This window comes from Argiope bruennichi, chromosome 4, assembly GCF_947563725.1.
Source record: "Argiope bruennichi chromosome 4, qqArgBrue1.1, whole genome shotgun sequence".
Taxonomy (NCBI): Eukaryota; Metazoa; Arthropoda; class Arachnida; order Araneae; family Araneidae; genus Argiope; species Argiope bruennichi.
Window position 1 is genome coordinate 134,057,199 of NC_079154.1, and position 12,148 is coordinate 134,069,346.

The 12,148-nt window shown below is 29.0% G+C and overlaps 1 protein-coding gene across 1 annotated transcript in view; it reads left to right on the forward strand.

Annotated features, from left to right (window-relative positions):
• The first annotated feature begins 4,464 nt into the window (after positions 1-4,464).
• The window catches only part of LOC129965490 (sodium- and chloride-dependent GABA transporter 2-like), a 49,537-nt gene continuing 41,853 nt past the window's right edge, over positions 4,465-12,148 (forward strand). The window contains exon 1 of the mRNA XM_056079422.1: positions 4,465-4,481. The gene's annotated coding sequence lies outside the window, so the exon portion shown is untranslated. The remainder of the gene's footprint in view (positions 4,482-12,148) is intronic.

Sequence of the window (12,148 nt, forward strand, 5' to 3'; positions counted from 1 at the left end):
TATAAACAGCCCGAACTTTTCCTGCAATACTATTTCTTATGCAGATCAGCTTAATCTTTTATATTCAAAATAAGTTTACTAAGACCTTTTAATTTTATTTTTGCACCGTTAGATAAGAGTTGGTGTAGGATAAATCTAAGAAAAAAGAAAAAAACTTCTTTAATTAATTAAAAAATAACTCAATTAGTTTGATTAATATTTCGAAAATTTTAATTTTTGCCTTCATTTACCATCTACTGTTTGCTATAAGAAGTAAATACTTGCGAATATCGTGGGGGGAAAGTCGTTTTACTAGGTTATAAAAGTGATTCAAACCGGTACTTTTAATTACAGTAGCGATATAAAAGGTTAAAATAACATTCTTTACTTTTCTAGAGAAGCAAAATTATAACAGCAGTGAGATTCAGAATCAAACATTTTTACAAACCATAAAAGTTATACTGTCCCGGAAATTTGAACTTAGAAAAAATTTCGTCTCACACACACGAAGAGGAAATAATAATAATAATAAATAAATAAAAATAAAATAAACTTAATCTTGTCTAACTTTCAGTTGTTCGAATTCTGACGCCCTTCTTCAAGCCATTCATGTTGAGCAACCTAGTTTTTGTTTTCTCGTATAAGAAGTATACAAGGCAAAAATATTATAATCATTACAAAATTCGAGTTTGCACTTTGACGAATCTCCATGTTTTAGACCTCTCTGAAACCGAGAAATACATTTCCGCAATTACATCTGTCCATGAACACGACAACTCAAAATTTCTTTGAGCTAGAACCATGAAATTTGGTACGGAGTCTTTACTTGCAGTTTACAGATTTTTATCAAATTTTTAACGAATTCCATTCAGAAAAAGTTTGTTTGAAAGCAAGTAAATAGGATCACTACAAAACTCACAGAGCAAAATGGTTAAATTTTAGTGCACATTTTTATCATCTAAAGTGTAAATCCATATCAATTTGAACCAAATCCATTAAAGATCCATTTTAAAATGCCAATAATAGTAATAAATATTTTCAATGGCATTAGTTTGATTATTTTTGTAAAAAAATAATACTGATCATCAATTTAATTATTTATAGAACGTTAAAATATTTTATCAAAAATCGATAATTTTCAAAAGATAGTTAGGTTGGCATACCATCTATAAAATGCGTAATGCGAAAATAGTTCATTGGAGGGAAAAAGAAAAGAAACTAATATTATAACGAGTTGATACTAGATAGCAAGTTGGACGAAGAGGTCAATAGAAAAACGGGAGGACAAGCAGACATTCTTTTTCAATTATGAAATCTGAAAACCGCTCTGCATCGAATGCACGGGCTGATACATCAAAGCTTATGATGTCGAGACAAGCGAATCAAGCTTCGAACATACTTGTGTTTGACTAGAGGTTCCCCTTCCTTACCTTATTATCAAAATATTTATGGAATCAAAAGTAAACAATAGAAAAATTCGTTTGAAATTCCAAAGAAAATTGAGTTTCTTCAATAGTTTTACAATATTTCGTCTTGGTAGATCGCGAGCAGAAGTATCTAAATGTAATATAAGTATCTAAACGTTTTTCTTTTCTCAAATTATTTTAATGGCAGGAAAGGTATTATAGAATTATAATAAACAAAATTTTAAAAAAGCATAAAGGCTAAGCAACCCTAACTACAACATAAAAGATCAACACAATTATGTATGAACTAATTTAATTGTTACATCTAAAACTAATATGGATGCTACAATTTATAATCTTGGTTAACTGGATTTTAAGGTATTTTTATTTCAACAATGCGCTCTAAATGCTTATTTCGAATGTCGTATTCATTGCGTTCACTGCAGTCAATTTATGTCAAATAGTACACATCAAATTCATTGCTTCAGTTTGATTTTGAAATCCTTTGCGCAGCCCGCAAAAAGAAAAATAAACGTGATACCATAACATAGCATAAGCTATAAAAAAGATACGAATTTAAAATTTGATTTTAAAAATTCTGTTATCAATATTAGTTTAATTCTTCTTTGAGTTTTTCGTTGTTCTTGTTGTTTAATTGTATAATTTGTGTCTCTAGTTGTCTAATAATTTAATTTTCTTGTAAGAGTAAGTTCCAAAGTTTTTTACAAATTCAATTTTTAAGTAAATAGGTTTCTCTTCCGAATAAGTAGTTGTGGAATTTAAAATTATCAAAAAAAAAAAAAAAAAACTGAATAAACTATAGAATTTCTCTTTTACATTTAACCTATAGGATATTTGTTTTTATATATATAAACTGGTACTAGAATTTGAATTAACAAATAAAAAATAATTAATGATCTATATTTTTATAATTTTTTTTTTCTAAAAAGTTTTTTTTTTTTTTTTTAATTTAGATGTTTTTAAAATGTTTCAGGCACTTTACATTTTGAGGAAATTATATGTAATTTATGACAAGGAGTAAGAAGTATCAGGGGTGGATTTTCGATGACAAAATCTAGAAAGGCTAGAAATCTAAAACTAGTTATTTTCTAGAAAAGTTAGACCTAGAGCCACTGAGCTAAGTGGGATTTCAAGAGGAAACAATTTTAAAAAAAATATTATTAACTTAATTGCCAAATAAATAATTTTGTGAAAAATACAAATGCTATAAATTATTAAATATGAAAGCAATATGCATTCTTTATCGAGTATAATTAGCCAGATTCTTAGTTTCTTTGGTGCATCCGCTTTTTTAATAAAGTATTTATAAACATCATACGTTTGCTTGAATATAATTGTCTACATATATGGAGGCCTCGCAATCTTGAAACAACATAATAATATGTAAAAAGAATTAAAATGCATATTATCATGTTATTACTGGGATGAAAAGATCTAATCTAAAATAAATAACTTGCATGCTGAATCTGAAAAAATGTGATAATGTATTGGCCAATTTATTAAAAGAAGGATCTGATAATATACACTTCAAAATATCGAAACCCATAATTAATTCCTGTTGTGCGTTAAATTAAATATGAGTATGCATTTTTTTTTTTTTTTGAGTATGCATGTTTTAACTTCTTTTAGATAATTAAAAGCCCATTTTAGTTCAGGAAGCACACAAATTTTTTTGAAAATTAAAATGTTCATTTTTAATAAATTGGATAACAAAACATAACGCAATTCTGTTACATATGCATTTTAATTTATGATAATAAATAATGAAATACAAAAAAAAATGAAAAATTAAAGCGCCTGGAGTATTTTAATTGTTTTATATAATTTTATAACGTAATACATTAAGTTTTAAAAAGTTTTGTGAAGATATTATATGTATTTATATTCTAATATCTATGCATGTAATGATATTTTAACTCTCATTTAAATTTCATCAATTTTCAAGATTTTATCTTAATTTAGCCCATAGTAACTTCATTCTAAAATATTCTCTTATTTCGTGATCCAATTCCACTGTCTCTACTTAATTAATTCAAGAGAAGCTTTATTAAACTGCTGAATCAGCTAAAACTAACTTTCCCACACTCCGCGTGAAGAGACAAAATACCGCTGATGAGGCAAATTCTTTTTAAAAAATCTCCTTGTGTTTCCCCTACCTTGTCCACTCGTGTAACGAAAATCCCTATCGAAATCTCATAATACATTAGCACTGTAAAGAAATATTTTCCCTATCAATTTCTCAGGTTATATAAGACCAGAGATAAAATGTCCGAGAGCTTTTTCCTCATTCCTTTTCTGTGCTCATCGCTTGTACATATGCTTGCTTCTTCAAAATGAAATAAAACGACTTCACGAAATCAAAAGTATCTTCACTGTCTTCAAACTGCATTCTGCTTCACATAAAATAATGCTTACATATTAAAAAGTCGACAGGATTCGAAAAGTATTTCATGCATATAAAATTTTACAATTTACCGAAAACTATGATAAATTTATTCATTTATTATAGACAACTAAATACTGTAGTATCTACATTTGCCATTCATAATTTCGTTCAGTTCAACTGGTGACTACCTGGAAAAGCAATCGGTTCACATTTCCCACCCCTTTCCTCAGCAGTAAGCCACTTTAGAAAAGATTTATCTCTCACTGAAGAAAATAGAAAGAAAATATATATCACTTTGGCAAGTGAACAATGCCCGATGGGGTGCAGTAAATAAAAGAGTTTAAAAATTCCTCTTCCCCGCTCGGACAGGGGCTTGTTATCTCCCCTTGACCTTTGAACTTATAATAATGCCCATTCATGAAAGAGAACGTCCAATGAGGAAGAACCGATGAACGTAGCTGTCTCGTTATAGGTTTTCGGGGACTTGTGTCAGAATCAGAACCACTCACAAGAAACCACCGTACATATAAAAGATTGAACATCAACACAAAAATCGTAAATACTTTTTAGGATTGTACTTTGGTGAACACTTCCACGTCTCTTCACCGGAATCGCAGAGAAAACCAGCTGGCCAACCTTGGAAGCGATCTTTCGTGGCTCTCCATTCACAATCCGATAAGTTTACAAAGGTATTTGCTTTTTAATTTATTATTACTTTTTAACATAAAACGAGGCCTCTTACTTTGCCATCTCATATAGCCGTGGCAATCAATAATGTGACGAGCAATCTGTTAGAATTGACTTGCGATGGGTGAAAATAGTTCATGAACTTAATGGTCCGATCGCTGTTATTGCTAAAAATGTTACTCTACAAAAATAGTTGTAAGCAAAAAAAGAAAAGAAAAAGCAATTAATAAAATGCGGAATGGCTCAAAGCAGTTTAATGAGGTATTTTTAAACAATTAATTTAAATTATTTTCTATTTATCATACATTTCTTTAAACATTCAAAATGGATATTAATAGTTATTAATATCTTTTCATTGCTGAACAATTCAGCCATATCGGCCATTATTTTTTATCTGGATCTGTTATGATAATGGACAAAACAGTGCGTACATCCGGAATAATGATGAACATTCCGCTCCATGATAACGGACGAAATTCGAGTCGGATTATTATGATTTCCTTTTGTTTTCTGTTCAACCGACGAAGAATGTTTTGCATAGACTAAACGGCCGCTTTCAGCTATAGAAATTCTTTCTTTATTTTACCTATAAACTTTGGGCAGATTAATTTATTATTTCTTAGATCTTCAGTTAAGATTATTAATATGAATATCAACATTACAATACTAATGCTATCAAGAAGCAACCGTTTTGAATCTAAATGTAAAATTTAAGAAGTCAGATTCTAAGAAAATATTTCTCTTCTTTTTTTTTCCCCCTGGAAATATATACGGAAAAAAAAAAGATAGATTCGTATTATTTTTCCTATATTTATCTTTATTGGTTGAAATATATTTCTATACTTTGTCTTATTCGTATATTCTTCATGTATGTATAGAAAAAAAAAGGTCCTGAAAGAAAAGGTCATTGATGCGCAAATAAATGTCACATCCCTACGAAAAGAACAAGATATTCTGTGAATATAATACGAAAATTAAATGACAGCCTTTAAATAAGTAAATATATATATATAAAGGTAACAAGAAAAGATACTAAAATAATATTTAAAACAGTGAAAATCTCTGAAAATAATGCACGATCAATGCTTAAAATAGACTTCCCAAAGTTAAAGAGAGTTGGAAACAGTTGCTTTACGGGCATCTGATTTTTCATTTTTTTAAATTGGCTTTACAAAAGTACTTTATTTTCTTATTTTAAATATTATTTTTCAGAGTTGAAATATTTTTTTTGTAGTTATTTCATTTCTTTTTTTTTATAAAATGTGCTTTTGTTTCTTACCGAAGAATGTCTCTTATTCTCCTTAAACTGTAAGCTAAAATTTCGATAATTCCATTATATTTTTTTTCTTTCTTCCCAAAAGCACAGCTAACTTATACACGTTCGTTTACTCATAATTTTATTATGATTTTTATGATGATGTTGTATTTTATTACCTGTTTTGAAGATAAGGCAATAAAAGTAATTATAGCGAAACTGATTAACAGCTAAAATGAATGGTGCAATTAAAAACCTTGGCGGATCGGAATTTTTCAACGGCACATTCAAAGCCTTAAAATGGATAATATCTATTAACGAAGAAACGGATGTTTATCCATTTTGTTGCCATTTATGCTGCTTAATATCTCATTTTGTCTCATTTATTTATTTATTAGATAAAATATATTTTATAGATCTATCAACTGGCTAAAAATATTACGCACAAAGAGAAATAAAAAAAAAAGGAAACAAAAGAGTTTTAGGTATTTAGAGGTTTAATTACCGAATTGCTTTCAATGAATGCTGTTGCCAGGTTACTGCAATTGAAATAAAATGCCTGAAACACGTGTGTAAGTTAAAAATGTGATTAATAACTGTTTGCAGTTATGAAATAAGGCGCCAACTCATACTCAGGTGCAACGTTTTGGGATACAGCAATTGTTTTTGTAAAACAATACGAAAAAATTCTACTGAATAATTTTCCCTTTATTAATTAATGTATTAAGATTGGTCTTTCATACAGTGGACTGCAAATGGTTTACTTTTGGATTGAAATTTATATACACTGAGTTTTCGATTGAGAATTCGAAATCTCTAAAATGGTAGTTTGTTCCTGATTTCATAATCATAATAATTTCATCCAAAAAATAGTTTCTGAAATTGTCGGGCAGATGTCACACCATGAAATGGAGAATAGCCTGAATGGTATTTCTTCCTTTTTGCATATTTTTATGCCTCAAAAGACTGCCTTGATTGTCAAATATTTTAGAAAATTGAACAAAGCATTGAATGTCCATTCATTTAAGTATTAATCAATTTTGACTTAAAAAATACTTTTCTAATTCTGCTGTAATGAGGAAAAATAATTTGTTAATCGAAATATTTATATGACATTCATTTAGTTAAATCAAAGTACTTATAAATCTCATATCTAATTAAACCCGGCTAGATTTTAGCATAGTTTTTATTTAATATTTTCCCAGCGAGGATTTGTGTTTTTCTTTTGTGTCATTAAAATTCGCGGTATTTCATGCAAACATATGAATTACACGGCCACCGAGTGCGCTGACAAGCAGTATTCCCTATTTCATAAAAAAACAATCGAATGAAGCTTTGCGCCTGAAATTAAAAGAATTAAAAAATAAAAAGTTTGCTTTCATTTAGCCGCCAAGAGGATGGTTTCCGTTTTATTTGTTAGACTTCCAAGTACTCAACGCAGTTAAAAGCGACCCAACGAGAACACAAAAGACCTAGATCTTCACTTTCAGCGTAGAGAGGATGTACTTCAACAGGTGGGCCATTCAGATATTCACAAAAGACATTCCACCTGGTGACAAAGAAGGAGAAGGAAGGGAGGAAATGACAAACTGACAAGATAATTTTCGGCAGTTACAAAGGTTGTAAGAAGTCACTAATCCAACTCCGCCTTGGGAAGGGTGGAGAAGGAGCTCCCCCCTCCCCGTTTTTTTTGCTGCCCCTCCCCCTGCGCTGGAAATGCCAAAGGTAGTTTCAAATGGAAAATATGTCCCTGTGTTTGTATGAATGGACCCACACGGCTCTTCCATATTCAGGTACAGACATTATACAGTCAATTTTATTTGTTTGTTTGCAAAAGCGTTAATGTTGTACAGGATGGAAAAACTCAAATTTAGTGATATCTAGGCTACTTTTAAAGCTTCCCTTATTAAAATAAAGAAAAAAGTATGAAGATATGAAAAAATACAAAATGAATTCGAAATATCTAATCGTTTAAGAGACGCATCTAAAATAAGAGAAATACATGCTTTTAATTTTAAAAATAAAACTTTTTATATATATTATTTTACATTCTAAGATGCACAGGAAAGAGGGCAAAAATGAATTGGGAAAAGCAGTGCCAATGAAACTGATATAAATGTTGAACTTCGGTTCAAGCCTTTAAAAAGTTGGTAGCTCTTTTCAAATGAGACGACCTGGTAAGCTGTAGTGACCGGCCCTAATGACTTCCACCTCCTATCTCAGCTATTGTTGCTCGAAATCTGTATGACAATGGATATGCACTTTATTTTTATTTGGATAATATATGAGGAAATTAATACGTTGGTAACTTTAGCCAAGGCAAGCATTTATAAAATAAAGAGGTTGAAGCGACTGTAAAGTATTTTGGTCCTATGTACTTGTGCAACATCTTTCTGCACTTAGAATCAATGGGGATGGTTAAGTGAATAATACATATTGCAACGAGAAGAAAACGACTTCAATCACAATTGTACAGCATGTTCGATATCTCAATAGTTTCTGAAACTGAAATTGTTCAAGATAATCCGTTTAATTTTATTATTGAAATTTCTCGCACTTTTAAGAAATATTTTGCATGAATGAAGACTGTTTTTGGCTCGATATCAAGACGATAATCTCTCTATTTGAATAGGTTCACAATTTTATTTTTTCAAGCCCAATAAATAAACAGACAATAATTCAATCAATTGATAGTAAAATTATTGTAGAAATAACTGCACGAAACAAAGGGACATTTTAAATTGCTACGTTATGGATTAACTGACGTCATACTGATTCGGCATGTGTAAATAAATGAGTGGAATGTTTAAAAAAAATTATAAAGTGGTTTAAGGTAATTTAGGTAATTTAATAAAGTGGTAAGGTAAGGTAAGGTTAATTTGGTATTCCAAATTCAAAAAATTAAAAATTAAAAAAAAGTCCAAATTTAACAAATTAAAAACACCAAATTCAAATTCCAAAGAAAATTAAAATTGTTATAATTATTAAACAAAATATGTTAAGGTTAAGAAGCAAATAGCTTTTTTACCTAGCTCATTTCTGTTTTTATGATAAAAATTTAAATGAAATTAAACAATAATTTTATTTACTTATCTTTAAACGCTTTTCTCTAAAATGATATACACGAATAAGGGAAAGTAGAAAAAGCAGGCATTTATACAAAAGTAAAACTATCCACAGATTTTATTTTCAGTTTTTCATTTCACTTAGAAAAACATCTTTTGGACAACCAGGGAAGTTTCGATTTTTGATTGTGTCCCAACTTGACCTCTTGCTATCTGGACAGTCCTGTGATGAAGTTCAAAATTTTGATCATTTAAATTTGACTAAGGTTCATGTTGGCATAAGCAGGGGACAATATCGAATCTTTTGAACTCTTATTTCTATGCAAAAAAAATTGTAAATTACTAATGAAAGATAGTTGCATGCGATTTCATAGAATTGATAAAAAGTTCTGAAGTAATACGCAAAAAAAAAAAATAAATAAATAAATAACGCGGAGTTTATTTAGCAATAAATTTATATCTAACAGATATATCAAAAATTAGTTTTTAAAAAGTGCAACTGGCAAAAGAAAAAGAATGGGGAAGGGTATTTCTTGGGATTGAAATGGTTTATTTCGTTACACTTAGATAATTATTTCTCTAGACAAAGTACAATCAGATATCACTCTTCATTTCATCCATTTGTAGTACGTAATCTTCAATTTATGAATGCACAGCTAAAAAAAAATTTTATGAAATTTCACTTTAAAAATAGAAAAGTCTGAAGTTAATACAATGATTGATTTAATATAAAATTGCAATTGCATGAGTAGTGTTATTACATATAAATTGCTTCTCTCCAAATTACAGTGAAAGGAGTTTATTTAAATTATAATAAAAACTAAACAATTTTGAAAAAGATTTCGAATATTCTGGTATTTAGTATCTATGAGGATTCAGTTATTGGGAATCGCGCCACGTAATGCATGGCAAAATTGGCCATTCAAAGCGCAATTTATTTTTCATGTGAAGAGAGGGGGGGGGATGAGAGAAAGAAAATAAAAAATAAAAGTGATTTCTTGTTACAGCAGAAATGAGAAATTCTGGAATCGTTCATTGCGAAATATTATTCTAATCGAGCATTGCGGAAGAGTTCCAGAGTAACAGAAATCTACAAAAATTTCGATGCAGAAATCTCCCCCCCCCCAAAAAAAAAGGCAAAACGTTAGGTTTTTAAATGGATCTTTTTATTGCAGTTATCATTTTCATAATTTATTTCAAATGAACTCATACGAAATTATTATAATAAATCATTATTAGGAAATTTCTTATTAGTATTCATTATTTCTCACTGAGGATGTTTTTCACTGCCAAGATTACTAATTGATACATAATCTTCATTTACTGTGGTAATTGTTAAATCAAGGTCAATCATTATTACTAATTCCAGGTGTTCGTTCCGTGTCGGTTATATATATATATGTTTAATTTCGTTGCTGCAATCCCACCATGCATTGTAAATTCTGAAAGGAAATTCTTTATTCGTCCGTAACGACATGATTCACAACAGAGTTTATTAATGCATTTATGTTATTATGGATTCATTTTCGTAATAAAGGACCATGACTTCACATTTACGTACACTGTTTTACGTCTTTAGAAGCAGCTAAAAATATAACAAACTAACTTTAGACTTTGTCGGATGGTCAAAATAGATTTCAGAATGGAATAGTTATTTGCACGTGTGGTTAAATTATAACATTTAGAAGTTGAAGTTAAAGTTTACTGGCTTGTGCTACTTGGATTTATAAAGTTAAATTAACTGAAATTTATAATAAATTTTAAAAACTATTAATAATTTTGTAAGTTCTCTTACTCTAAGAAAAAAAAAAAAAAAAAAAAGACGTGAATTAATTGAAAGGAAAATGTACAAAATTTGAAGAGTAAAAATAGTCTCGATTACAAATAAAATAATCCCGAAGAGATCTTTTGAAAATTATATGAAAAATGAAAAAAAACAGAATCTCAGAAAACGTAAAATACTGTAAAGATTTAAAAATACAATATTTAGGATTCAAAAAATTTGAAATGGACTCTCTGAAAAAAAGAAGTTAAAATCGTATGTGTTGAAGTGCGGATTTTGAAGCAAATTCTCAATTATATAGAAATGGCTGCATTTTAATATAAATACATTTCATATACAGATTAGAAGTACAGAATTTTCTATTTACTAAGTGAAAAACCCAGCTTTGTTTTCTAAGTGTGAGTTGCAATAAATCAGAATGACTTATTTAGTCAATACCCAGTTCGAGTTTTTGATTTGAGATCTTCAGATGATGTACTAAAAAGAAAATTTAAAATATTGTCGCGAGTGTAAAAATTCTGGAAGCGAAAAAAAAATCAGAATCTTTAAAATTTTTTTAATTAGATAAATTTGGAAATATACAGCAATATAGAAAATATAATAGATATAATGGTATAGCATGTAACAAATGCCCACAAATAATAATAAAACTAAGCAAAAATAAGTGGATTTTACAATAATTTTGACATTGTGTTAGGGAAAAAAAACCAAGCTACTAAAATAAAATATCAGGGAAAAACATTAAGATACAAAACCAAATAAAACCCATTTCAGGTGGAACAAAATTGAAAAGAAGAAATATTAAAATACAGAAATGAAAATTATTAAAAAAAAAACTTTATTTTATTTTATTTATTTATTTTTCTCAAAAGTCAAAGAGGCTTGAAAAGAAATTATTCAACAATTTAATGCAAAATAATGTATCGTCACTAATTAAAAAAGAATATTTTCAAAAATAATTGAGGCTCGTAACGTATATTTCAATTAAGAGTAACCCTTCGGAATTTCTTAATCCATGCGCCTAAAAGTGAATAAGAGCACTTCATCAAAAACAAATTTCTGGAAAAACACTTGATTAGAAATTGAGCCTGACAATTAGAAAAATTTGGAACATCTACATTCATAATGATTTACGCAAGGTCAAATGCTATTGGAAACCAAAAAAAAGCTTCCAAGCAGCACCAACGATTCATTACATAGTATAAAAAGTAATACGCAGTTTTTTTTTCTTTCGTAGAGAATTATTAACGACCTTATGCTGGGCAATATAAAATTATGTCGATTTATTTATTTGTTTATTTTTAACAAAAATCAACGTCCAACCAATATAAATACTGCAGGGATTCTATCCAGAGTATGATAAAGACTATAAAGAACTCAACCGTAGAAAACTGATTATCTGTATTGATCTAATTTCATTCGACCTATTAGGCAAGCTATATTCGTACATAAGCAATATCACACTGTATTTCAACAAAGCATTATGGGCTCATACTAAATGACAACTTAATCCATGCTCATTTTCTAACTACTTTATCCGCAATAAATAACGACTAAATGCATATT